The following is a 25,406-nucleotide window of genomic DNA, read 5'->3' on the forward strand; positions in this document are numbered from 1 at the left end:
CAGACTATTCACTCTAATGATTAGCCTTATAATCACTTATTAGATAGTAGGGTCAGTGACCAATCTCTCTGACAGTGCGCACGGATGGGTGTGACCATGCCGAGGCTACTGTGCACCACAACCCATGCCGAGGCTACTGTGCACCACAATCCTGCCGAGGCTACTGTGCACCACAATCCTGCCGAAGCTACTGTGCACCACAATCCTGCCGAGGCTACTGTGCACCACACTCCTGCCGAGGCTACTGTGCACCACAATCCATGCCGAGGCTACTGTGCACCACAATCCATGCCGAAGCTAATGTGCACCACAATCATGCCGAGGCTACTGTGCATCACAATCATGCTGAGACTACTGTGCACCACAATCCTGCCGAGGCTACTGTGCACCACAATCCTGCCGAGGCTACTGTGCACCACAATCCATGCCGAGGCTACTGTGCACCACAATCCATGCCAAGGCTACTGTGCACCACAATCCTGCTGAGGCTACTGTGCACCACAATCACGCCAAGGCTACTGTGCACCACAATCCACGCCGAGGCTACTGTGCATCACAATCCACGCGGAGGTTACTGTGCACCACAATCCACGCCGAGGCTACTGTGCACCACAATCCATGCCGAGGCTACTGTGCACCACAATCCATGCCGAGGCTACTGTGCACCACAATCCTGCTGAGGCTACTGTGCACCACAATCACGCCAAGGCTACTGTGCACCACAATCCTGCTGAGGCTACTGTGCACCACAATCACGCCAAGGCTACTGTGCACCACAATCCACGCCGAGGCTACTGTGCATCACAATCCACGCGGAGGTTACTGTGCACCACAATCCACGCCGAGGCTACTGTGCACCACAATCCATGCCGAGGCTACTGTGCACCACAATCCATGCCGAGGCTACTGTGCACCACAATCCTGCTGAGGCTACTGTGCACCACAATCACGCCAAGGCTACTGTGCATCACAATCCACGCGGAGGTTACTGTGCACCACAATCCACGCCGAGGCTACTGTGCACCACAATCATGCCGAGGCTACTGTGCATCACAATCATGCTGAGACTACTGTGCATCACAATCCATGCCGAAGCTAATGTGCACCACAATCATGCCGAGGCTACTGTGCATCACAATCATGCTGAGACTACTGTGCACCACAATCCTGCCGAGGCTACTGTGCACCACAATCCATGCCGAGGCTACTGTGCACCACAATCCATGCCAAGGCTACTGTGCACCACAATCCTGCTGAGGCTACTGTGCACCACAATCACGCCAAGGCTACTGTGCACCACAATCCACGCCGAGGCTACTGTGCATCACAATCCACGCGGAGGTTACTGTGCACCACAATCCACGCCGAGGCTACTGTGCACCACAATCCATGCCGAGGCTACTGTGCACCACAATCCATGCCGAGGCTACTGTGCACCACAATCCTGCTGAGGCTACTGTGCACCACAATCACGCCAAGGCTACTGTGCATCACAATCCATGCCGAAGCTACTATGCACCACAATCCATGGCAAGGCTACTGTGCACCACAATCCTGCTGAGGCTACTGTGCACCACAATCACGCCAAGGCTACTGTGCATCACAATCCATGCCGAAGCTACTATGCACCACAATCCATGCCGAAGCAACGGTGCACCACAATCCATGCCGAGGCTACTGTGCACCACAATCCATGCAGAGGTTACTGTGCACCACAATCCATGCCGAGGCTACTGTGCACCACAATCACGCCGAGGCTACTGTGCATCACAATCCAAGCCGAGGCTACTGTGCACCACAATCCATGAGGAGGTTACTGTGCACCACAATCCATGCCGAGGCTACTGTTGACCACAATCACGCCGAGGCTACTGTGCACCACAATCCTGCCGAGGCTACTTTGCACCACAATCCATGCCGAGGCTACTGTGCACCAAAATCCATGCGGAGGTTACTGTGCACCACAATCTATGCCAAGGCTACTGTGCACCACAATCACGCTGAGGCTACTGTGCATCACAATCCATGCCGAGGCTACTGTGCACCACAATCATGCCGAGGCTACTGTGCACCACAATCCATGCCGAAGCTACTGTGCACCACAATCCATGCCGAAGCTACTGTGCACCACAATCCATGCAGAGGTTACTGTGCACCACAATCTATGCCAAGGCTACTGTGCACCACAATCACGCTGAGGCTACTGTGCATCACAATCCATGCCGAGGCTACTGTGCACCACAATCATGCCGAGGCTACTGTGCACCACAATCCATGCCGAAGCTACTGTGCACCACAATCCATGCCGAAGCTACTGTGCACCACAATCCATGCAGAGGTTACTGTGCACCACAATCCATGCCGAGGCTACTGTGCACCACAATCACGCCGAGGCTACTGTGCATCACAATCCATGCCGAGGCTACTGTGCACCACAATCCATGCCGAAGCTACTGTGCACCACAATCCATGCAGAGGTTACTGTGCACCACAATCCATGCCGAGGCAACTGTGCACCACAATCCATGCCGAGGTTACTGTACACCACAATCCACGCCGAGGCTACTGTGCACCACAATCATGCCGAGGCTACTGTGCACCACAATCTATGCCGAGGCAACTGTGCACCACAATCACGCCGAGGTTACTGTGCATCACAATCCTGCCGAGACTACTGTGCACCACAATCCATGCCGAAGCTACTGTGCACCACAATTCATGCAGAGCTTACTGTGCACCACAATCCACACTGATGCTACTGTGCACCACAATCATGCCAAGGGTACTGTGCACCACAATCCATGCCGAGGCTACTGTGCACCACAATCACGCCGAGGTTACTGTGCACCACAATCCTGCCGAGGCTACTGTGCACCACAATCCATGCCGAAGATACTGTGCACCACAATCCATGCGGAGGTTACTGTGCACCACAATCCATGCCGAGGCTACTGTGCACCACAATCACGCCAAGGCTACTGTGCATCACAATCCATGCCGAGGCTACTGTGCACCACAATCACGCCAAGGCTACTGTGCACCACAATCCATGCGGAGGTTACTGTGCACCACAATCCATGCCGAGGCTACTGTGCACCACAATCATGCCAAGGCTACTGTGCATCACAATCCATGCCGAGGCTACTGTGTACCACAAACCATGCCGAGGCTACTGTGTACCACAATCCTGCCGAGGCTACTGTGCATCACAATCCCTGCCGAGGCCACTGTGCACCACAATCCATGCCGAAGCTACTGTGCACCACACTCCATGCCGAAGCTACTGTGCACCACAATCCATGCCGAGGCTACTGTGCACCACAATCCATGCGGAGGTTACCGTGCACCACAATCCACGCCGAGGCTACTGTGCACCACAATCATACCGAGGCTACTGTGCACCACAATCCACGCCGAGGCTATTTATTTATTTATTTATTCACATTTGTATAGCGCACTTGCAGCCCATGGACATCGAGGCGCTGTTACAAGTAGGTGTTGGATTCTTAATTCAGCAGGTATGCATGAGACGAGAGGTCTTATGGATACACAATTACAGGCATAGTTACAAGTGAAGAATGATAATCATAATACAGTGACAGAATGCAGTCAGGTACGTTTCATACAAAGAGCTTGGTTTTAACAGCTTTGCGGAAGGCTTGGTGGGATTCAATCATTCTGATGTGAGGTGGCAGTGCGTTCCAGTGGGTGGCGGCCCGCGTGGGAAAGCTGGCACCACCGGCGCGCACCTTGCGTGCTTTGGGCGTGACAATCGTGTTGGAATAGCACGTTCTTAATGGTCTGGTGGCAGAGTGCTTGGTGATTCTTTGGGTCAGGTAGGGTGGAGCAAGTTCATGGAGGCATTTGTGGGTGAGGGCGAGTGTTTTGAAAACAATCCTCTCTTTCACCGGAAGCCAGTGTGCCTGTCTTCTGACTTCTGAGATGTGGTCTTTTCTCGCGGTGCCTGTGGCCGCCCTAAGTGCATTATTTTGAACTAGCTGAAGTTTGGCCAGGTTCTTATTGGAGGTCCCAACGAGTAGGGCATTACAGTAGTCCAGCCTAGATCCAATTATTGCCCTGGCAATGGTGAGGCAATTCTGGCGTGACAAGAAAGGTCTGGCAGCGTTGAGGACTTTCGAGTAATAGGCTGAGGAGGAGGCAATGGCATTGACCTGTCTATCCATTGACAAGTCGGAGTCTAGGTAGACTCCGAGTGTCTTCACATGATTGGAGACCTTGATGGGAATGTTGTCAATAGTGAAGGAAGAGTACTGTACACCGAGGTTCCCCAACGTGGAAGGTGCTCCTATGAGGAGGAGTTCGGTTTTTTCACTATTGAGGCATAGCCAGTTGTCTGCCATCCATGATTGGATAGTGGAGTAGATGGTGGTAAGAGTTTTAGTATCCGCCAGGTAATCGCCTGTGAGTGGGATGAGGACTTGGGTGTCATCCGCATAGTTAGTATACGAGATGCCCAGGGAGTCAAGGATGCTGAACAGTGGCCTCGTGAAGAGGTTGTAGAGCGTGGGCGCGATACATGAGCCCTGAGGCACACCGCAGGTGATGTGGCTAGGGGTGGCACAGGCTGAATCGGAGAAGACTTTCATGGCCCTTTCTTGGAGGAAGGAGGAAATCCATTCACAAGCTTTGGGGGAAAAGTTAGCTTGGGTAGCTAGATGGTGACACAAGGTGTTGTGGTCCACCAGGTCAAAGGCAGCGGATAGATCCAGGAGCAGAAGGAGAGCAGGTTTCCCTGCGTCTCTTAGATCGTCCATTTGGTTCTTTAGGTCCAAGAGAGCCGTTTCGGTGCCGTGTCGTGGGCGGAAGCTACAGTGCACCACAATCATGCCGAGGCTACTGTGCACCACAATCCATGCCGAGGCTACTGTGTACCACAATCCTGCCGAGGCTACTGTGCACCACAATCCATGCCGAGGCTACTGTGCACCACAATCCATGCCGAGGCTACTGTGCATCACAATCCATGCCGAGGCTACTGTGCACCACAATCATGCCGAGGCTACTGTGCACCACAATCCCTGCCGAGGCTACTGTGTACCACAATCCTGCCGAGGCTACTGTGCATCACAATCCCTGCCGAGGCTACTGTGCACCACAATCCATGCCGAGGCTACTGTGCACCACAATCCATGCCGAGGCTACTGTGCATCACAATCCATGCTGAAACTACTGTGCACCACAATCCATGCCGAGGCTACTGTGCACCACAATCATGCCGAGGCCACTATCCATCACAATCCATACCGAGGCTACAGTGTACCACAATCCATGCCGAGGCTACTGTGCACCACAATCATGCCGAGGCTACTGTGCACCACAATCATGTCGAGGCCACTATGCATCAGAATCCATGCCAAGGCTACTGTGCACCACAATCCTGCTGAGGCTACTGTGCACCACAATCACGCCAAGGCTACTGTGCATCACAATCCATGCCGAAGCTACTATGCACCACAATCCATGCCGAAGCAACGGTGCACCACAATCCATGCCGAGGCTACTGTGCACCACAATCCATGCCGAAGCTACTGTGCACCACAATCAATGCCGAGGCTACTGTGCACCACAATCCATGCAGAGGTTACTGTGCACCACAACCCATGCTGAGGCTACTGTGCACCACAATCACGCCGAGGCTACTGTGCATCACAATCCAAGCCGAGGCTACTGTGCACCACAATCCATGAGGAGGTTACTGTGCACCACAATCCATGCCGAGGCTACTGTTCACCACAATCACGCCGAGGCTACTGTGCACCACAATCCTGCCGAGGCTACTTTGCACCACAATCCATGCCGAGGCTACTGTGCACCAAAATCCATGCGGAGGTTACTGTGCACCACAATCTATGCCAAGGCTACTGTGCACCACAATCACGCTGAGGCTACTGTGCATCACAATCCATGCCGAGGCTACTGTGCACCACAATCATGCCGAGGCTACTGTGCACCACAATCCATGCCGAAGCTACTGTGCACCACAATCCATGCCGAAGCTACTGTGCACCACAATCCATGCAGAGGTTACTGTGCACCACAATCCATGCCGAGGCTACTGTGCACCACAATCACGCCGAGGCTACTGTGCATCACAATCCATGCCGAGGCTACTGTGCACCACAATCCATGCCGAAGCTACTGTGCACCACAATCCATGCAGAGGTTACTGTGCACCACAATCCATGCCGAGGCAACTGTGCACCACAATCCATGCCGAGGTTACTGTACACCACAATCCATGCCGAGGCTACTGTGCACCACAATCATGCCGAGGCTACTGTGCACCACAATCTATGCCGAGGCTACTGTGCACCACAATCACGCCGAGGTTACTGTGCATCACAATCCTGCCGAGGCTACTGTGCACCACAATCCATGCCGAAGCTACTGTGCACCACAATTCATGCAGAGGTTACTGTGCACCACAATCCACACTGATGCTACTGTGCACCACAATCATGCCAAGGGTACTGTGCACCACAATCCATGCCGAGGCTACTGTGCACCACAATCACGCCGAGGTTACTGTGCACCACAATCCTGCCGAGGCTACTGTGCACCACAATCCATGCCGAAGATACTGTGCACCACAATCCATGCGGAGGTTACTGTGCACCACAATCCATGCCGAGGCTACTGTGCACCACAATCACGCCAAGGCTACTGTGCATCACAATCCATGCCGAGGCTACTGTGTACCACAAACCATGCCGAGGCTACTGTGTACCACAATCCTGCCGAGGCTACTGTGCATCACAATCCCTGCCGAGGCCACTGTGCACCACAATCCATGCCGAAGCTACTGTGCACTACAATCCATGCCGAAGCTACTGTGCACCACAATCCATGCCGAGGCTACTGTGCACCACAATCCATGCGGAGGTTACTGTGCACCACAATCCACGCCGAGGCTACTGTGCATCACAATCATACCGAGGCTACTGTGCACCACAATCCACGCCGAGGCTACTGTGCACCACAATCATGCCGAGGCTACTGTGCACCACAATCCATGCCGAGGCTACTGTGTACCACAATCCTGCCGAGGCTACTGTGCACCACAATCCATGCCGAGGCTACTGTGCACCACAATCCATGCCGAGGCTACTGTGCATCACAATCCATGCCGAAGCTAATGTGCACCACAATCATGCCGAGGCTACTGTGCACCACAATCCCTGCCGAGGCTACTGTGTACCACAATCCTGCCGAGGCTACTGTGCACCACAATCCGTGCTGAGGCTACTGTGCACCACAATCCATGCCGAGGCTACTGTGCACCACAATCCATGCCGAGGCTACTGTGCATCACAATCCATGCTGAAGCTACTGTGCAGCACAATCCATGCCGAGGCTACTGTGCACCACAATCATGCCGAGGCCACTATGCATCACAATCCATACCGAGGCTACAGTGTACCACAATCCATGCCGAGGCTACTGTGCACCACAATCATGACGAGGCTACTGTGCACCACAATCATGTCGAGGCCACTATGCATCAGAATCCATGCCGAGGCTACTGTGTACCACAATCCATGCCGAGGCTACTGTGCACCACAATCATGCCGAGGCTACTGTGCACCACAATCATGTCGAGGCCACTATGCATCAGAATCCATGCCGAGGCTACTGTGTACCACAATCCATGCCGAGGCTACTGTGCACCACAATCATGCCGAGGCTACTGTGCACCACAGTCCATGCGGAGGTTACTGTGCACCACAATCCATGCCGAGGCTACTGTGTACCACAATCCTGCCGAGGCTACTGTGTACCACAATCCTGTCGAGGCTGCTGTGTACCACAATCCTGCCCGCGTCAACTTGTACACAGCCATTCCCATCAAATACACCTTCACAGAGCTGCTTCCGAAATCCTGTTGTGAGCCCTGCAGCTGAGTGGGGGGGGTGACTGCACACTGGGGGGTCGGGGGGAAGACTGCACATTTTGGACTACTTAGACCTCATAAGGAGTGTGTGCAGAGGTTCACTGCAAGACTCGTGGAAGGGTGATTTTGGTGTCTCTGAAAGAGGCGACTAGCTCAACACACAGTTAGGAGAGTAAGGTTGTTGGGGGCTTCTTATGACTTCACATTCAGATGGGGGTATTTCTGGCAGATGTTGCTTTCGGTCATGGATAAAGAATCTATGGATACACATGTTGAACTAGGGGGTGAGAGCATTTCACTCCATTCCTAATAACCCCAGAGACCCATCCTGTTGAGTCCAGAAGGGATGCTGTTATCTCTGGCTTTCAGTAAATTAATACACATTCGCTCGCTGCTATAGGATTGAAAGAGCCTGTCTCTTGAGCAGTGTGACTGGACATCTCCCCATACATGGGTGTGGAACTCACCAGACACATGTAAGTCCTTAATTCACGTTGCCTTCCGATTGCATGCAGCGTGCACCGGTTCCATGGGACCTCACCTCTGGCAATCCACCAGCGGCAGCTTCATCTCTAGTGTCGTCGCGTAGGTTTGGACCGGCGGCAGCTTTTTGTACTGGCGACCATCTGATTCTCCCAAAATGATCGCATTCTCCAGGTGTACCTGTTAAGGCCCTCCAATGCATTAGCCCCTTTTCTCTCTAATTGCTGCCAATCAGTTGCTATTGTCACCCGCATATCCTCAGCTCACCTTTTGTAATGTGGAGTACCCCAGGGCCCTTCCATGTTGCGGCCCCTTTCTGATCTTTTCCTTCTGTGCGTGGCTGACCTTATCACCCAAAGTGATTTTCTTTTATTGGGATCAGCTGCTGAAGCACACATGTGTGTAATGCTATCTGGAGGCAGAGAGATGTCATGCCAAAGTTTGACCATGTTTCAGTTGACATTAAAGCTCTAAGATTCTCTGATCTCCTCAGGACAGGACTCTGGCGTATTCTGAATATGACGGAACCCATTTGAAGAGGACGCAGAACATGGCAGCCAGGCTTCTGATGGCTGCTCGGAGAAAAGAGCGTCATTGGCTCCAACGCAGGAAAAGAACAATCTTCAAGTCGCTGTCCCGGACACACAAGGCCACTCATGGAAATGAAGCTGTAGTATTGACGCAATGACTTCTGCGTTATGCTCCATCAAGGAATACGAGTTCTCAAAATAAATACCCACCCTTTATTCACCCCCAAGTTCAACGTAGGTCCTTCTCCATCTAGGGAATGGTCTCCCATTAGGCCTGGGCAACGAAAGATGTCTGTTGATCTTTAGAAACATTTAACAGCCTTTGCTCTTATTCCAGACTTCTGGGTGACCTGTTCATATTCTCCTACAACTCCAAGATGCCAGCTGGGTGAAGAAGCCCCTCATGACACCAGCAGTAACAATCATCACAGTTTCATCAGAGTGATGTTTATCCAATTGAATGACTCAAATCTTTGTTGGCCTTAGTAGCCTTTGACTTATTTGGTCAAAAAGCTTGCGGAGAGATGATGGGAATGGACGTTTGACAATTTACATGGATTTCATGAGGGTTTCCAGTTTGGCCGTTCAGCCAGCACTGCAAGGGCAGGCCGCTCACTATTACATTCATACAGGTTGACATTTTTAAATAATTATTTTTAGACAATGATATCGAAATTAGAGTGTGGCCTAAACGGTTTGGCCTCTTAACCCAACGCCAAGTACACTACACTCATCATGGGTCAGTGCCCAAAATCCAGGACAGACTCTGCACCAAGTATGCTGTGCTCTGGCCCAAAATCTAGGACAGGCTCTGCACCAAGTATGCTGTGCTCCACACTCATCATGAGCCAGTGCCCAAAATCCACGACAGGCTCTGCACCAGGTATGCTGTGCTCCACACTCATCATGGGCCAGTGCCCAAAATCCAGGACAGGCTCTGCACCAGGTATGCTGTGCTCCACACTCATCATGAGCCAGTGCCCAAAATCTAGGAAAGGCTCTGCACCAAGTATGCTGTGCTCTACACTCATCATGGGTCAGTGCCCAGCATCTAGGACAGACTCTGCACCAAGTATGCTGTTCTCTTCACTCATCATGGGCCAGTGCCCAAAATATAGGACAGGCTCTGCACCAAGTGTGCTGTGCTCTACAGTCATCATGGGCCAGTGCCCAAAATATAGAACAGGCTCTGCACCAAGTATGCTGTTCTCTACAGTCATCATGGGCCAGTGCCCAAAATATAGGCCAGGCTCTGCACCAATATGCTCTGCTCTACACTCATCATGGGCCAGTGCCCAATATCCAGGGCAGGCTCTGCACCACGTATGCTGTGCTCCACACACACCATGGGCCAGTGCTCAAAATATAGGACAGGCTCTGCACCAAGAATGCTGTGCTCTACACTCACCATGGGCCAGAACCCAAAATCCAGGACAGGCTCTGCACCAAGTATGCTGTGCTCTACACTCATCATGGGCCAGTGCCCAAAATATAGACAGGCTCTGCACCAAGTATGCTGTTCTATACAGTCATCATGAGTCAGTGCCCAAAATCCAGGACAGGCTCTGCACCAAGTATGCTGTTCTCTACACTCATCATGGGCAAGTGCCCAAAATATAGGACAGGCTCTGCACCAAGTATGCTGTTCTCTACACTCATCATGGGCCAGTGCCCAAAATATAGGACAGGCTCTTCACCAAGTATGCTGTTCTCTACAGTCATCATGGGCCAGTGCCCAAAATATAGGACAGACTCTGCACCAAGTATGCTGTTCTCTACAGTCATCATGGGCCAGTGCCCAATATCCAGGAGAGGCTCTGCACCAAGTATGCTGTTCTCTACACTCATCATGGGCCAGTGCCCAAAATATTGGCAGGCTCTGCACCAAGTATACTGTTCTCTACAGTCATCAAGGGCCAGTGCCCAAAATATAGGACACACTCTGCACCAAGTATGCGGTTCTATACACTCATCATGGGCCAGTGCCCAAAATATAGGACAGGCTCTGCACCAAGTATGCTGTTCTCTACAGTCATCATGGGCCAGTGCCCCAAATATAGGACAGGCTCTGCACCAAGTATGCTGTGCTCTACACTCACCATGGGTCAGTGCCCAAAATATAGGACAGGTTCTGCACCAAGTATGCTGTGCTCTACACTCATCATGAGCCAGTGCCCAATATCCAGGACCGGCTGTACACCAAGTTGTGCTCTACACTCATCATGGGCCAGTGCCCAACATCTAGGACAGACTCTGCACCAAATATGCTGTTCTCTACAATCCTCATGGGCCAGTGCCCAAAATATAGAACAGGCTCTGCACCAAGTATGCTGTGCTCTACACTCACCATGGGCCAGTGCCCAAAATATAGGACAGGCTCTGCACCAAGTATGCTGTGCTCTACAGTCATCATGGGCCAGTGCCCAAAATATAGAACAGGCTCTGCACCAGGTATGCTGTTCTCTACAGTCATCATGGGCCAGTGCCCAGCATCTAGGACAGACTCTGCACCAAGTATGCTGTTCTCTACAATCATCATGGGCCAGTGCCCAAAATATAGGACAGGCTCTGCACCAAGTATGCTGTGCTCTACACTCACTATGGGCCAGTGCCCAAAATATAGGACAGCCTCTGCACCAAGTATGCTGTGCTCTACACTCATCATGGGCCAGTGCCCAATATCCAGGACAGGCTCTGCACCAAGTATGCTGTGCTCTACACTCATCATGGGCCAGTGCCCAGCATCTAGGACAGACTCTGCACCAAGTATGCTGTTCTCTACACTCATCATGGGCCAGTGCCCAAAATATAGGACAGGCTCTGCACCAAGTATGCTGTGCTCTACAGTCATCATGGGCCAGTGCCCAAAATATAGAACAGGCTCTGCACCAAGTATGCTGTTCTCTACAGTCATCATGGGCCAGTGCCAAAAATATAGGCCAGGCTCTGCACCAAGTATGCTGTGCTCTACACTCATCATGGGCCAGTGCCCAAAATATAGGACAGACTCTGCACCAAGTATGCTGTGCTCTACACTCATCATGGGCCAGTGCCCAGCATCTAGGACAGACTCTGCACCAAGTATGCTGTTCTCTACACTCATCATGGGCCAATGCCCAAAATATAGGACAGGCTCTGCACCAAGTATGCTGTTCTCTACAGTCATCATGGGCCAGTGCCCAAAATATAGGCCAGGCTCTGCACCAAGTATGCTGTGCTCTACACTCATCATGGGCCAGTGCCCAATATCCATGGCAGGCTCTGCACCACGTATGCTGTGCTCCACACACACCATGGGCCAGTGCTCAAAATATAGGACAGGCTCTGCACCAAGTATGCTGTGCTCTACACTCATCATGGGCCAGAGCCCAAAATCCAGGACAGGCTCTGCACCAAGTATGCTGTGCTCTACACTCATCATGGGCCAGTGCCCAAAATCCAGGACAGGCTCTTCACCAAGTATGCTGTGCTCTACACTCATCATTGGCCAGTGCCCAACATCTAGGACAGACTCTGCACCAAGTATGCTGTTCTCTACACTCATCATGGGCCAGTGCCCAAAATATAGGACAGGCTCTGCACCAAGTATGCTGTTCTCTACAGTCATCATGGGCCAGTGCCCAAAATATAGACAGGCTCTGCACCAAGTATGCCATTCTCTACAGTCATCATGAGCCAGTGCCCAATATCCAGGACAGGCTCTGCACCAAGTATGCTGTTCTCTACACTCATCATGAGCCAGTGCCCAAAATATAGGACAGGCTCTGCACCAAGTATGCTGTTCTCTACAGTCATCATGGACCAGTGCCCAAAATATAGGACAGATTCTGCACCAAGTATGCTGTTCTCTACACTCATCATGGGCCAGTGCCCAAAATATAGGACAGGCTCTGCACCAAGTATGCTGTTCTCTACAGTCATCATGGGCCAGTGCCCAAAATATAGGACAGGCTCTGCACCAAGTATGCTGTGCTCTACACTCATCATGGGCCAGTGCCCAAAATATAGGACAGGCTCTGCACCAAGTATGCTGTTCTCTACAGTCATCATGGGCCAGTGCCCAATATCCAGGACAGGCTCTGCACCAAGTATGCTGTTCTCTACACTCATCATGGGCCAGTGCCCAAAATATTGGCAGGCTCTGCACCAACTATACTGTTCTCTACAGTCATCATGGGCCAGTGCCCAAAATATAGGACACACTCTGCACCAAGTATGCGGTTCTCGACACTCATCATGGGCCAGTGCCCAAAATATAGGACAGGCTCTGCACCAAGTATGGTGTTCTCTACAGTCATCATGGGCCAGTGCCCAAAATAAGGGACAGGCTCTGCACCAAGTATGCTGTGCTCTACACTCACCATGGGCCAGTGCCCAAAATATAGGACAGGCTCTGCACCAAGTATGCTGTGCTCTACACTCATAATGAGCCAGTGCCCAATATCCAGGACAGGCAGTGCACCAAGTTGTGCTCTACACTCATCATGGGCCAGTGCCCAACATCTAGGACAGACTCTGCACCAAATATGCTGTTCTCTACAATCATCATGGGCCAGTGTCCAAAATATAGGACAGGCTCTGCACCAAGTATGCTGTGCTCTACACTCACCATGGGCCAGTGCCCAAAATATAGGACAGGCTCTGCACCAAGTATGCTGTGCTCTACAGTCATCATGGGCCAGTGCCCAGCATCTATGACAGACTCTGCACCAAGTATGCTGTTCTCTACAATCATCATGGGCCAGTGCCCAAAATATAGGACAGGCTCTGCACCAAGTATGCTGTGCTCTACACTCACCATGGGCCAGTGCCCAAAATATAGGACAGCCTCTGCACCAAGTATGCTGTGCTCTACACTCATCATGGGCCAGTGCCCAATATCCAGGACAGGCTCTGCACCAAGTATGCTGTGCTCTACACTCATCATGGGCCAGTGCCCAGCATCTAGGACAGACTCTGCACCAAGTATGCTGTTCTCTACACTCATCATGGGCCATTGCCCAAAATATAGGACAGGCTCTGCACCAAGTATGCTGTGCTCTACAGTCATCATGGGCCAGTGCCCAAAATATAGAACAGGCTCTGCACCAAGTATGCTGTTCTCTACAGTCATCATGGGCCAGTGCCCAAAATATAGGCCAGGCTCTGCACCAAGTATGCTGTGCTCTACACTCATCATGGGCCAGTGCCCAATATCCAGGACAGGCTCTGCGCAAAGTATGCTGTGCTCTACACTCATCATGGGCCAGTGCCCAGCATCTAGAACAGATTCTGCACCAAGTATGCTGTTCTCTACACTCATCATGGGCCAATGCCCAAAATATAGGACAGGCCCTGCACCAAGTATGCTGTTCTCTACAGTCATCATGGGCCAGTGCCCAAAATATAGGACAGACTCTGCACCAAGAATGCTGTTCTCTACACTCATCATGGGCCAGTGCCCAAAATATAGACAGGCTCTGCACCAAGTATGCTGTTCTCTACAGTCATCATGGGCCAGTGCCCAAAATATAGGACAGGCTCTGCACCAAGTATGCTGTGCTCTACACTCACCATGGGCCTGTGCCCAAAATATAGGACAGGCTCTGCACCAGGTATGCTGTGCTCTACACTCATCATGGGCCAGTGCCCAAAATATAGGACAGACTCTGCACCAAGTATGCTGTTCTCTACACTCATCATGGGCCAGTGCCCAAAATATAGGACAGGCCCTGCAACAAGTATGCTGTTCTCTACAGTCATCATGGGCCAGTGCCCAAAATATAGGACAGGCCCTGCACCAAGTATGCTGTTCTCTACAGTCATCATGGGCCAGTGCCCAAAATATAGGACAGGCTCTGCACCAACTATGCTGTTCCCTCACTCATCATGGACCAGTGCCCAAAATATAGGACAGGTTCTGCACCAAGTATGCTGTGCTCTATACTCATCATGAGCCAGTGCCCAATATCCAGGACAGGCTGTGCACCAAGTTGTGCTCTACACTCATCATGGGCCAGTGCCCAACATCTAGGACAGACTCTGCACCAAGTATGCTGTTCTCTACACTCATCATGGGTCAGTGCCCAAAATATAGGCCAGGTTCTGCACCAAGTATGCTGTGCTCTACACTCATCATGGGCCAGTGCTCAATATCCAGGACAGGCTCTGCACCAAGTATGCTGTGTCCTACACTCATCATGGGTCAGTGCCCAAATATAGGCACTGTACAGGCTCTGCACCAAGTATGCTGTTCTCGACACTCATCATGCGCCAGTGCCCAAAATATAGGACAGGCTCTGCACCAAGTATGCTGTTCTCTACAGTCATCATGGGCCAGTGCCCAAAATATAGGACAGGCTCTGCACCAAGTATGCTGTGCTCTACACTCACCATGGGCCTGTGCCCAAAATATAGGACAGGCTCTGCACCAAGTATGCTGTGCTCTACACTCATCATGGGCCAGTGCCCAAAATATAGGACAGACTCTGCACCAAGTATGCTGTTCTCTACACTCATCATGAGCCAGTGCCCAAAATATAGGACAGGCCCTGCACCAAGTATGCTGTTCTCTACAGTCATCATGGGCCAGTGCCAAAAATATAGGACAGGCCCTGCACCAAGTATGCTGTTCTCTACAGTCATCATTGGCCAGTGCCCAAATTATTGGACAGGCTCTGCACCAACTATGCTGTTCCCTCACTCATCATGGGCCAGTGCCCAAAATATAGGACAGGTTCTGCACCAAGTATGCTGTGCTCTATACTCATCATGAGCTAGTGCCCAATATCCAGGACAGGCTGTGCACCAAGTTGTGCTCTACACTCATCATGGGCCAGTGCCCAACATCTAGGACAGACTCTGCACCAAGTATGCTGTTCTCTACACTCATCATGGGTCAGTGCCCAAAATATAGGCCAGGTTCTGCACCAAGTATGCTGTGCTCTACACTCATCATGGGCCAGTGCTCAATATCCAGGACAGGCTCTGCACCAAGTATGTTGTGTCCTACACTCATCATGGGTCAGTGCCCAAAATATAGGCCAGGTTCTGCACCAAGTATGCTGTGCTCTACACTCATCATGGGCCAGTGCCCAATATCCAGGACAGACTCTGCACCAAGTATGCTGTTCTCTACACTCATCATGGGCCAGTGCCCAAAATATAGGACAGGCTCTGAACCAAGTATGCTGTTCTCTACAGTCATCATGGGCCAGTGCCCAAAATATAGACAGGCTCTGCACCAAGTATGCTGTTCTCTACAGTCATCATGAGCCAGTGCCCAATATCCAGGACAGGCTCTGCACCAAGTATGCTGTTCTCTACACTCATCATGGGCCAGTGCCCAAAATATAGGACAGGCTCTGCACCAAGTATGCTGTTCTCTACAGTCATCATGGACCAGTGCCCAAAATATAGGACAGATTCTGCACCAAGTATGCTGTTCTCTACACTCATCATGGGCCAGTGCCCAAAATATAGGACAGGCTCTGCACCAAGTATGCTGTTCTCTACAGTCATCATGGGCCAGTGCCCAAAATATAGGACAGGCTCTGCACCAAGTATGCTGTGCTGTACACTTATCATGAGCCAGTGCCCAATATCCAGGACAGGCTGTGCACCAAGTTGTGCTCTACACTCATCATGGGCCAGTGCCCAAAATATAGGACAGCCTCTGCACCAAGTATGCTGTGCTCTACACTCATCATGGGCCAGTGCCCAGCATCTAGGACAGACTCTGGACCAAGTATGCTGTTCTCTACACTCATCATGGGCCAGTGCCCAAAATATAGGACAGGCTGTGCACCAAGTATGCTGTGCTCTACAGTCATCATGGGCCAGTGCCCAAAATATAGAACAGGCTCTGCACCAAGTATGCTGTTCTACACAGTCATCATGGGCCAGTGCCCAAAATATAGGCCAGGCTCTGCACCAAGTATGCTGTGCTTTACACTCATCATGGGCCAGTGTCCAATATCCAGGACAGGCTCTGCACCAAGTATGCTGTGCTCTACACTCATCATGGGCCAGTGCCCAGCATCGAGGACAGACTCTGCACCAAGTATGCTGTTCTCTACACTCATCATGGGCCAATGGCCAAAATATAGGACAGGCTCTGCACCAAGTATGCTGTTCTCTACAGTCATCATGGGCCAGTGCCCAAAATATAGGACAGACTCTGCACCAAGCATGCTGTTCTCTACACTCATCATGGGCCAGTGCCCAAAATATAGACAGGCTCTGCACCAAGTATGCTGTTCTCTACAGTCATCATGAGCCAGTGCCCAATATCCAGGACAGGCTCTGCACCAAGTATACTGTTCTCTACAGTCATCATGGGCCAGTGCCCAAAATATAGGACAGACTCTGCAGCAAGTATGCTGTTCTCGACACTCATCATGCGCCAGTGCCCAAAATATAGGACAGGCTCTGCACCAAGTATGCTGTTCTCTACAGTCATCATGGGCCAGTGCCAAAATATAGGACAGGCTCTGCACCAAGTATGCTGTTCTCTACAGTCATCATGGGCCAGTGCCAAAATATAGGACAGGCTCTGCACCAAGTATGCTGTGCTCTACACTCACCATGGGCCTGTGCCCAAAATATAGGACAGGCTCTGCACCAAGTATGCTGTGCTCTACACTCATCATGAGCCAGTGCCCAATATCCATGACAGGCTGTGCACCAAGTTGTGCTCTACACTCATCATGGGCCAGTGCCCAACATCTAGGACAGACTCTGCACCAAGTATGCTGTTCTCTACACTCATCATGGGCCAGTGCCCAAAATATAGGACAGGCTCTGCACCAACTATGCTGTTCTCTCACTCATCATGGGCCAGTGCCCAAAATATAGGACAGGTTCTGCACCAAGTATGCTGTGCTCTATACTCATCATGAGCCAGTGCCCAATATCCAGGACAGGCTGTGCACCAAGTTGTGCTCTACACTCATCATGGGCCAGTGCCCAACATCTAGGACAGACTCTGCACCAAGTATGCTGTTCTCTACACTCATCATGGGCCAATGCCCAAAATATAGGCCAGGTTCTGCACCAAGTATGCTGTGCTCTACACTCATCATGGGCCAGTGCCCAATATCCAGGACAGGCTCTGCACCAAGTATGCTGCGCTCTACACTCATCATGGGTCAGTGCCCAGCATTTACGACAGACTCTGCACCAAGTATGCTGTTCTCTACACTCATCATGGGCCAGTGCCCAAAATATAGGACAGGCTCTGCACCAAGTATGCCGTGCTCTACACTCACCATGGGCCAGTGCCCCAAATATAGGATAGGTTCTGCATCAAGTATGCTGTGCTCTACACTCATCATGGGCCAGTGCCCAATATCCAGGACAAGCTCTGCACCAAGTATGCTGTGCTCTACACTCATCATGGGCCAGTGGCCAGCATCTTGGACAGACTCTGCACCAAGTATGCTGTTCTCTACACTCATCATGGGCCAGTGCCCAAAATATAGGACAGGCTCTGCACCAAGTATGCTGTTCTCTACACTCATCATGGGCCAGTGCCCAAAATATAGACAGGCTCTGCACCAAGTATGCTGTTCTCTACAGTCATCATGAGCCAGTGCCCAATATCCAGGACAGGCTCTGCACCAACTATACTGTTCTCTACAGTCATCATGGGCCAGTGCCCAAAATCTAGGACAGACTCTGCACCAAGTATGCTGTTCTCGACACTCATCATGGGCCAGTGCCCAAAATATAGGACAGGCTCTGCACCAAGTATGCTGTTCTCTACAGTCATCATGGGCCAGTACCCAATATCCAGGACAGGCTCTGCACCAAGTATGCTGTTCTCTACACTCATCATGGGCCAGTGCCCAAAATATAGGCAGGCTCTGCACCAAGTATACTGTTCTCTACAGTCATCATGGGCCAGTGCCCAAAATATAGGACACACTCTGCACCAAGTATGCAGTTCTCGACACTCATCATGGGCCAGTGCCCAAAATATAGGACAGGCTCTGCACCAAGTATGCTGTGCTCTACGTCATCATGGACCAGTGCCCAAAATATAGGACAGGCTCTGCACCAAGTATGCTCTGCTCTACACTCATCATGAGCCAGTGCCCAATATCCAGGACAGGCTGTGCACCAAGTTGTGCTCTACACTCATCATGGGCCAGTACCCAACATCTAGGACAGGCTCTGCACCAAGTATGCTATTCTCTCACTCATCATGGCCAGTGCCCAAAATATAGGACAGACTCTGCACCAAGTATGCTGTTCTCTACAGTCATCATGGGCCAGTGCCCAAAATATAGGACAGGCTCTGCACCAAGTATGCTGTTCTCTACACTCATCATGGGCCAGTGCCCAAAATATAGGACAGGCTCTGCACCAAGTATGCTGTTCTCTACAGTCATCATGGGTCAGTGCCCAAAATATAGGACAGGCTCTGCACCAAGTATGCTGTTCTCTACACTCATCATGGGCCAGCACATTACCAAACACATAAACAAACAAGCAAACAAACAAACAGTGCCCAAAATATAGGACAGGCTCTGCACCAAGTATGCTGTTCTCTACAATCATCATGGGCCAGTGCCCAAAATATAGGACAGGCTCTGCACCAAGTATGCTGTGCTCTACACTCACCATGGGCCAGTGTCCAAAATATAGGACAGCCTCTGCACCAAGTATGCTGTGCTCTACACTCATCATGGGTCAGTGCCCAGCATCTACGACAGACTCTGCACCAAGTATGCTGTTCTCTACACTCTTCATGGGCCAGTGCCCAAAATATAGGACAGGCTCTGCACCAAGTATGCCGTGCTCTACACTCACCATGGGCCAGTGCCCAAAATATAGGACAGGCTCTGCACCAAGTATGCTGTTCTCTACAGTCATCATGGGCCATTGCCCAAAATATATGACAGGCTCTGCACCAAGTATGCTGTTCTCTACAGTCATCATGGGCCAGTGCCCAATATCCAGGACAGGCTCTGCACCAGGTATGCTGTTCTCTACAGTCATCATGGGCCAGTGCCCAATATCCAGGACAGGCTCTGCACCACGTATGCTGTTCTCTACACTCATCATGGGCCAGTGCCCAATATCCAGGACAGGCTCTGCACCAAGTATGCTGTTCTCTACAGTCATCATGGGCCAGTGCCCAATATCCAGGACAGGCTCTGCACCACGTATGCTGTTCTCTACACTCATCATAGGCCAGTGCCCAATATCCAGGACAGGCTCTGCACCAAGTATGCTGTTCTCTACACTCACCATGGGCCAGTGTCCAAAATATAGGACAGGCTCTGCACCAAGTATGCTGTGTTCTTCAAGGGAATCGATTTCGGGTGTCTTTGTCAGCTGGAGTAGTTATGTGTTTACATCACAAGGAAAGGATTGGCGAGGGCACTGTGGTGGATTTCAGAGGGCACAGCTATCAAACTGATTGCTTCATGGATGTTCAGTAATGGGATCATTTAAAGGGCTACAGGTATAGTGTTTTGAATTGACATCAATGGGCATCTTCGTGGCCAGCCTATGAATCACTTGAGCACCAATAAAACCTACTATTTGTTATTCAGAAGTCCAGTCTCAGGGTTACACACTGAGGTCCAGGAACCTCATGCCTTCAAAGCACTATTAGCGAGAACAATGTGGGCAAGGGAATAAGTACATTACTTGAGCCTCGGCTATCGGGATCAGAGCCACTTGAAACGGAGGTGCCCGCTCTCCCTCTGCCTCTTGCGTTCTGAATGCCGTGACTAACCACATGGACTCAGACAAACAGGGGGGATCCACTCTCATTTCTAAGGGGGCAAATGTCTAATTCTGAAGTTACCAAGGGGCTCCTGTGCGACCCCCCCAAAGCAAAGCAGATGGTGGCAGCCAGTTGGCAGACAGCCCAAATCCACAAGCAAATCTCTAACTATTCCAAGAATGCATATTTACTGAGTATTTGTTTTTGGAAAAGAAACCTGAGAAGAAACCAATGTACACTCATGTGTTGATATAACTCCTTGTAGACGCAGGCAGCAGGCAAGGCTGCCACTGGCTGACTGTCTCCACGCTGAAAAGATTGAAAGAAGAAGCCACGTGTAGAGGAATGCCAGGGTAAGCCTGGCCCAGAGCCTTTGCAGAGCAGGCCAGGTCTCAATGCAACATGGTCATGTCATGGAACACACTACTCTGGGACAGGGGACCCGAGCCTTCTGCTGTTGCGAACAATGAACGCATGTCAAACGAAGGTACCCGGGTCATTCAGGGGCCAGACAGATCAATACACCCGGGGAGGCAACGAGGACAGATGGTCAAGTAGTCAAATGCTTTGGGGGTCTACATTCAGCAGAGTACAGGAGGACCTGGGGAACACGAGATGCAAGTGTGAATACCTGTTGGGCCACTGAATATGTCCAAGTGGTCATGTGGTTGTAGAACTAGGGGGTGCTGGAATACGACTGTTCAGGGTGTCGCAGGAGTAGCGTAAGGGAGTCTTTTACTCTAGGGCATGACAGAGCCATCAGGTGATGGAGGCCAGGGAGAAATGGGATCTGAAAAGGCCTGGGCCATCCTTGTAGGAGCAAGCCTTGCATCAGGGAGCAGGCAAGACAGAGCTGAAGACTAGGTAGGGTGCTCAGTGCTCAGTCTGACTGTTGGCCTCGGGGCCCCCACGCGCCGTCGCTGTCTCCGTTAACACTGCTGTGATAGACCGCCTTCATTAAGAGACACGCGTTTGAGGGGTGGAATGCTCCAGCCATGCTCAATAAATTCTCCCAAATAATCACATCTTTTTTAAGAAGGCTATGATTTTTAAAAAGCCGAACCTGCTCATCGCAGTGATTGAGTTTCGCCTCAACGTGTTCCAGGGCCTAATAACGGATCCCTGGCTGCTTATTTTTGGTTCTTTATCCTCAAACAAGCAGCGCGCGCGGCTCATCTCCTCAATTCCTCAATGCCAGGCTTTCTCTCCTGGAGAGCCTGGAAGAAACTGCAATATCATTCTAGTTGCTCCAGATCTAAACACAGTCACATTAGAGGCCTCCCATCCCAGTCGGGATTGTTTTGACAGGCTGTTGTGGAGGGGCCAGGGAATGGCCCACCTCCTCGTGCGCATTGCCCCCTCCCAGCACACTCCTCAACACTGCTGAACACTCGCGGACGACAACTTGAAAGCAGAAATGACAATAGAACAAATCCATGTCAACACCACAACTTTGCATGGATTAAAAAGCACCCACTCACACCCCACTTATTAAACAAAACCGTCACATTGTTGCAGAATGGCCCCCAATGAGGAGAAGACGTGGTTCACCTCCCAGCACGCTGGTGGCCACCTCCGGGGCTAGCAGGCCTTCCCGCCATGTTCTTGCCCCTCTAATCGGCATCCGACCCCATTTCTCCAGGCCCGTCTAACAATATCTTCCCCTTTATGTGGGGTGCCCCTTGGTCCTTTCCATAGTAAACTCGTGCCCCGAGACTCTGGATGGGTCGTTCGGTCGCGCGTTGCCCTGCCTACTGGCATGTGCACTGTACCATGGATCTCCACCTTGGTTGAAGAAGGTGGGTGGATACATTGTTGGCACCGCGGCTATGGCACTGCCCTGCACAGAGGCAGCACGGTGCATTGCCAACCAGAAAACAGGGGTACCCGTCATGTGATGATGATGTCATAATGAAGCTCCGGGGACAAGAAGGCCTAGCCAAGTCCACCCTCCAGAAAGAGCTGTTCTAAAAAGCAAGATGTGCAAAAAAGAGGCCAATCAGAAAGCAGGAAGCTGTGCCCCTGGAGGGATGTGCTCCTCCCCAAGAGGCAAGCTGCAGAGCCGTCTGTAGGGGGCAGCTCTGGGGCATGCCATCGCCGGGCCGGGCCTGCCTGCCTGTGTGTGTGTGTATATATAGCTCCTGGTCATATCTATGGGCAGTATAGATATAGCCTTGTATACACGCACCTGCTGTCTATGTATGTGTTGCCGTGAGCATCCTCTCTCTTCTGCCTCTTTCCTTCTGCTGCGGGTCTGGGGTTGGGGCCGGATGAATGGTTATAAGTGGACTTAGCCGTTTGCCATTTTTCACCACCCCTCCATTTCTCTCTCAGTTTCTTTTGATTATTTCCTTTGACCCAAGGCTTGTCCGCTCTTATGAGCCACGTATGGAGGTTTTCCTGTGGAAACAGTGTTGCTTGTGTGTATTTCTATAACATTTGTATTGACATTTTCGCAACACTTTGGGAAGTAGATGGTGTCAATGGGTGATGAATGTATAGATGCTGCATGCTACATGCTTGCAAGTAAAATCTATAGACTTACATAAGTAAAAGTATTAATGCCAGCTCCATGTCGTTACCAGGCTTATCCAGATTGCCCATAATTGAGATTTAACACCAGGTCACCTTGGAATATTTCTTTGACGAGCAGCAGGTTGTAATTTGCATATCCTCCATCCTACCCTGGCCCCTAGTCATTCCCGTTTGACATTGTGCCTATTCGCAGGATATGTTGTAGTTGTTTGTGATTTCGCTTCTCAGACCTGTGTCAGATGTGTTTCACATTAAATACAGTTTGTTGCAACTGTAGGAATGCAGCTCCTCCTATTTGACACATATCGGCTTCCGTAGGCCCTTGGGATTAGAAGGCACTAGCTGGAAACTTGAGAATGAGGGAACTGAACAGCAATGTTGGGTAGTTTGTCCATTTATTTTTTAGTTGTGGGCACGTTTCTCTGGTTTCACCGCACATACTGTTGTCTCCCATCTTAAATAATTCATGTTTTTGATTGATAGTTTAAGAATCCTTCTCAATATTGGCAGCAGTAACATTGAGAAAACATAACTGACTTTTGGGAATCCCAAAAATGAAATGCTCTCCGTCCTGCTCTCATGAGAATTCTCTTTTTTTTCCCAAACCACCAATATGTTGTGCCATATGTTATGAAGACGGTCTTGGGACGCGCCATTCAACACGTAACTTGAAGCCCTGCCGTGTCCCACTTTTGGTGAACCATTGCAATTTGTGTGAGGCCAAGATACTGCAATTAGTGGAGTTGACAATGGGCAAGACTTTGCCTTGTGTCTAATTAAACGTATCATCTTAAAATCGAGAGGAAAAGTGTGCTTCACCCAGCAAATGTTTCACTGAGTGAACAGGGCCCAGTAATGTCAGAGAGCTATCATCTGCATACGACATTATTTCGTGTTCACTTTCAGGGGTGCCACTGCAATAAGTACATATGTTGTTTCAGATTGCAGCGGAGAGGGGTTCAGATACTAGCACACATAGGAGGGCAAACAGTGGCTTCCGTGTTTAGTTGCCCTTCTCACAGGGAATTGGAAAGCAAATCCTTCTCGGGCTTGGGGCTCTCAAGCTCTGGTACAGGATTACATTCTGATTAAGTTAAAGTTAAAGTTATTTTCATGTTTAAAACAAGAGCGGATCTGGTTAAGGTTTGAGCCCCAATCTACCCTGTTTAAGTTTTTTCAGGTCTACAAACAAAATTATGTTTAGTTCTTTCACAAACGTTCATTTCCAAGGGATTTGTGGGGGTGATTTCATGTTGTTGTGCATCGGATATTCTCCTACACAATGTTTACATGGGAGTTTTGTGTTAAATTGTGTATACATCTTTGCAGCATTTTGGCCAAGTTAGAATGGTAATTTTCAGAATTTACAAGTGGGGCAGGTGTGTAGTTATCACATTTTGCCGGTTCACTGTGGACTTTAGATATTCTAGCGTTTATGGCTCTGTTGAATTGACCAAGGGGAGACTTAATCCTGACAATATCCTGGAATTTTCTGCTCATAAATGGTGTGTTCCATCCGTCACTATTTCTAGAGAACTTTAAAAAATGGCCCTGTTGCTCTATTATGAAGCACCTTTTCTGGCCTGGGATTTCTTCATCCAAGAAAACCATTGATCAATATTTAATTTGGAGATGTTGAGGTTGGAAACGGTAGGTTGGGCCAGTGAGAGTGAACGATTAGCAGGTGGGTTCAAAACTTATGTCACTTGGGTTTGTGACGTTATGCTTCAAGATATTTTTCAAGAAACCCATGATTTCCTGAGGAGCGATCCATTCAAATTGAGCACCAAGCACTTCACTTGCGTTTCTCCCCTGTTCCTTGTGCTTTCATTTAATCTGAAACAATGCGATGATGTCATCCTGGTGCCCTTTAGATTGTATTATGACTGGGTCACATCAGGGATTAGGGATGATTGCTTGCAGGAATTGTTAGGAAATCCTACTAATGACTCCATCTGACAGTGCTTGTTCATTCTTGGAGCTATTTTTCTTTTTGAGGTTGTGTGTATTAAGCAATGATTTCAAAGCACCGAGGTCAAGCTAAACAAATCCCAGGGGGGGTCCTTTGAACCCTCGTGTCAATCCCCTGGTACTCTATTTCTGAGATTAATTTCATTGCTCTCTTTTCTATGTAGAACTTTAGCAGCTCTGCTTCTCATCTCTTTGTGCTCTTCAGGGTTCAGCGTAAGTTCAAGGGTTGTGGGGTGATGCATTGAGAGGCCCATAG

General features: G+C 50.4%; 1 protein-coding gene across 4 annotated transcripts in view; it reads left to right on the forward strand.

Annotated features, from left to right (window-relative positions):
* Positions 1 to 25,406, forward strand: part of NLGN3 (neuroligin 3) — a 1,023,628-nt gene that overhangs the window by 584,378 nt on the left and 413,844 nt on the right. The window lies entirely within an intron of this gene.

Source organism: Ambystoma mexicanum, chromosome 5p (assembly GCF_040938575.1).
Source record: "Ambystoma mexicanum isolate Mex_15411 chromosome 5p, UKY_AmexF1_1, whole genome shotgun sequence".
In the NCBI taxonomy this organism is placed as follows: Eukaryota; Metazoa; Chordata; class Amphibia; order Caudata; family Ambystomatidae; genus Ambystoma; species Ambystoma mexicanum.